Source organism: Nansenia antarctica, assembly GCF_963989245.1.
Source record: "Nansenia antarctica genome assembly, contig: SCAFFOLD_1061, whole genome shotgun sequence".
Lineage (NCBI taxonomy): Eukaryota > Metazoa > Chordata > Actinopteri > Argentiniformes > Microstomatidae > Nansenia > Nansenia antarctica.
The window spans coordinates 1,017-5,000 of record NW_027662608.1 but is presented as its reverse complement, the minus strand read 5'-3'; the positions used below and the strand labels follow the sequence as shown (position 1 = coordinate 5,000).

Genomic DNA, 3,984 nt, shown 5'->3' with positions numbered 1-3,984 from the left:
CCCCTCCTCCCTCCCCTCCTGCCTCCCCTCCTCCCTCCCCTCCTCCCTCCCCTCCTCCCTCCCCTCCTCCCTCCCCTCCTCCCTCCCCTCCTCCCTCCCCTCCTCCCTCCCCTCCTGCCTCCCCTCCTGCCTCCCCTCCTGCCTCCCCTCCTGACTCCAGCCATGGGACGTCAACCAGGAGACAGAAGAAACAACAAAGTAAGTTCACGTTGAATAAACTCAGCTTGAAACCCACCCTGGGACGATGCTAGCTAGCTAGCCACTATACAGTTTTGAGGGGGTGGGGGGGGGGAGCTGACTTAGTGGGACGTCAAGTTCGAGGAGGGTTTTATGGGAGGGGACTCATGTCAGATTAACCAACGAGTGACACCCCCGCTCCCCCCCCTCTCTCTCCTCTCCCCCAGTGAACAGCCAAACTCAACTACCAGCTCCATCGCTAATACAAAGAGCCCCACTGTCCATCAACTAGAACCGCCTGTGTAGGTGAGTCAGGTGTGTGTCTGTGTGGGTTAGCGTTAGCCAGGTGAAGACAAATCTGAGGGAGTCGGTCGCTCCATGAGCTAGACCCCGTACTGTACAGGAGAGGATGGTAATGGAATGCATGGAATGGAAGGAGGAAGGCTATCAAACACATATCACATATCAAACGCATGTTTGATACCATTCCCTATCCCATTCCATGCATTACAATGAGGCTGTCCTACGGTTTCTACCTCCACCAGCCTCCACTGGTACTGTACTGTACATCAACTGTGTGTGTGTGTGTGTGTGTGTGTGTGTGTGTCTGCGTATGTGTGTGTGAGAGTGTTGATTAAGTCCCTCTGGAGGAGAACGCCTGCTACATAACTTGGACGCTACGTAGCTCCAGCAGGATAGGAGAGTGTGTGGCGTATGTACAGAGTAGTGGAGGCTCCTCCATAGAGGTGGAGGAGGCCTGGCCTCCCCAATAATTTGAGAGAAGAGAGAGAGATTTTAAAAAGCAATAATTATATTTTTTATCAGACACACAACATACAATTCAGAACAATACTTCATCCATTTCTAATATTTATCCTGCAGAACAGCACTCATACACGCGTGTGGCGGAAAAAGGTACTACACGGAGGCCAGGCCTCCTGTCGGAAAGTGGTTTCTCATAGAAGTCAATGTAATGCAATTTTTTTCATGGCAATATGTGATTGGCCAAATCACTGAAAATGGGTGGGCACAGGAGGCCTGGCCTCCGTGTAGTACCTTTTTCCGCCACACGCGTATGAGTGCTGTTCTGCAGGATAAATATTAGAAATGGATGAAGTATTGTTCTGAATTGTATGTTGTGTGTCTGATTGACATAGTGTTTGAGTGCTTTTGACATGTCATTGATTGTATGTAGTATGTTGTGGTGAATGTTGTGAGCCTGAGCAGAAGGGACAATAGCTGCTGCAGGCGGACCAGAGATTCATGCCAATTGTTTTGTTTATTTGATGACCCATTGTGCAGGCAATAAAAGCTGCTTCATCCACCATCCTGAGAGTGTCCCAATCCCTTCAGTACCGCCAAACACAAATTAATAATTTTTAACAAAGACAGATAAGAAGAACAGGGAACATTCCATCGCGAGTGAAGCGAGCAAGCGGAAAAAAATTTGGCCTCCTCAATTCTGGAAGTCACCAGCCTCCACTGGTACAGAGGAACCCCATTGTGTCCATTATCATTCCACAATATATCATTAGCATGCCCTGCGTACCGGCGACTGTGTGAGTGAGCTAGCTAGCTAGCGGTATTCTTAGCACTGCGTAGGGGACGCAGGAATCCTCTCCTCGCCTGCTGACGCACCTCGTCCCCCCGCTCCGGGCCGCTCCGTCGCCGTGGCATTCCACCTTACACAACGGCCCGGGCGTCTGGAATGGCACGGCATTCTGCACACACCGCCAGGTCAGACGCTCGTCTGTGCTCCCCCCCCCCCCCCCTCCTGTGCGTGTGTGTGTGTCAGTGTCAGTCAGAACTCTACATAGCTCTGACTGACACTGACACACACGTACACACTTCTCACCTTGGAAAAAAGAAAAAGGTTCACTTTGAAAGAGAGGGTGCGTGTGCGTGTGTGTGTGTGCCTCACATGTCTGTGTGAACTACAGAGGGGTGTCTCCAGCCCCAGCTAAGCTGGAAGGAGGAGTTTGCCTCTAAGCCGGGCAAAGATTAAACCCCAGGTTATGCAACTTTTGGTGCAGGAAAAGTCAGAGCGAGGATGAGAGGGGGGGGGGGGGGGTTGTACCTTAGGGGTGGGGTGATTGGCCGTGACAACAGTCAATGAAAACACGACAGGGTTGAGATGGCTTACTGATCTCCTGGCTTCCCCTAACCTTCCTTAGACTCCCTTATCCTCCCCTAGCCTCCACTAGCCTCCCCTAGACTCCCCTAACCTCCCCTAGACTCCCCTAACATCCCCTAGACTCCACTAACATCCCCTAACCTCCCCTAACCTCCACTAACATCCCCTAGACTCACTAACCTCCCCTAGACTCCCCTAAACTCCCCTAGACTCACCTAACCTCCCCTAGACTCCCCTAACTTACCCTAACCTCCCCTAGACTCCCCTAACCTCCCCTAGACTCACTAACCTCCCCTAGACTCCCCTAACCTCCCCTAGACTCCCCTAACTTACCCTAGCCTCCACTAGACTCTACTAGCTTCCCATAAACTCCCCTAGAGTCCCCTAACCTCCCCTAGACTCCCATAACCTCCCCTAGACTCCCCTAGACAACCCTAGACAAAGCTTACTGACTCCAGCCTCCCCTAACCTATTATATATAACATACATTGTGACACAGTGAGGGCATACATTTTTCAGTAGATCCCAGCTGGAATCGAACCTACAACCTAAGCGTTGTTATCTCTACCAACTGAGCCACAGGGGAACTCCCCCTAGACCACACATGGCGGTATGCGATGCCCTACTGCAGCGTTTATAGAGGCTGACCGCCCTGCCGGAACCTCCCTGACAGACCCGTGACTTTCTGCTTCCCAAAATATGACACTGACACCGAGACGGGGAAGAGCGTGTCCACTTCGGACCAGGCCAGCGCACGTCTCTCAGAAACCCGACGACGCTATCGATCTCACAGCACAGTAGCCCTTCAACACATTCTCCGAAAACATGAGCTCATATTCAACCTTCGTTCACTTCATCCACCAGAGTTTCCAAACTCCTGTTCCAACGTCAACAACAAGGTCTCTCTCCGCGCTGGCATCCCGGTCTCTCGGCTAACAATACCGAAATAACATCAAACGCATGCTTGACATTCCTGACATCTTTGATACATGCTGTCGTCCAGCTATCCCAACCCCCCCCAACCCACCTCCTCCTCCTCTTCTTCTTGCCCCCCTGCTGGAGACAAGTCAACCTTTCAGCTCCGACAGAACAATCGCTCCTCACAGTTTGTCCTGAGGAGAATGGACACTCATACACCATGCGAGGGAACAAGTCCAGGGAAGCTCTTTAGACACTTACCCCTCTGACAGCGCTCCGGACCTGTCACACAGCCTGAGTCGGGTATCCAGTGTCACCTCTCTCTCTCTCTCTCTTTCTTTCTCTCTTTCTCTCTCTCTCGCTCGCCCTCTCTCTCTCTGTCTGATGTATCCCTCTTAGTCTTTAACCAGTCCCAGAAGAGTGTGTCCAGTCCTGGAAGTTTGGTTGAATCGCAGCATTTCGCTCTGCTTGCTCGCACCCTCGTGTCGGTGTCTGACTACGTGTGTGTGTGTGTGTGTGAGGGAGGGTGTGTGTGTGTTTGTATGTGTGAGTGAGTGAGTGAGTGAGTAAGAGCTTCTGTCTCTGCCTCTCTCTCTACGCTGTGTGGACTCTGGCCAACATTCCAGTGCACGCCTCACTTCCTGCGAAGCTGGGAGCGGAGCGAGTGGACAGGGGCGGGGCGGGGTGGGAGTGAGAGGGCGACCCTTAACCCCCCCTCTCCCCTCCCCTCCTCTGCAGTTCGGACACATGAACCC

The 3,984-nt window shown here is 52.4% G+C and overlaps 1 long non-coding RNA gene across 1 annotated transcript in view; it reads right to left on the bottom strand.

Annotated features, from left to right (window-relative positions):
- The window catches only part of LOC308175550, a 10,443-nt gene extending 6,861 nt beyond the window's left edge, over nt 1–3,582 (bottom strand). The window contains exon 1 of the long non-coding RNA XR_013937961.1: nt 3,491–3,582. This is a non-coding gene — a long non-coding RNA (uncharacterized lncRNA). The remainder of the gene's footprint in view (nt 1–3,490) is intronic.
- Nucleotides 3,583–3,984: the final 402 nt, after the last annotated feature.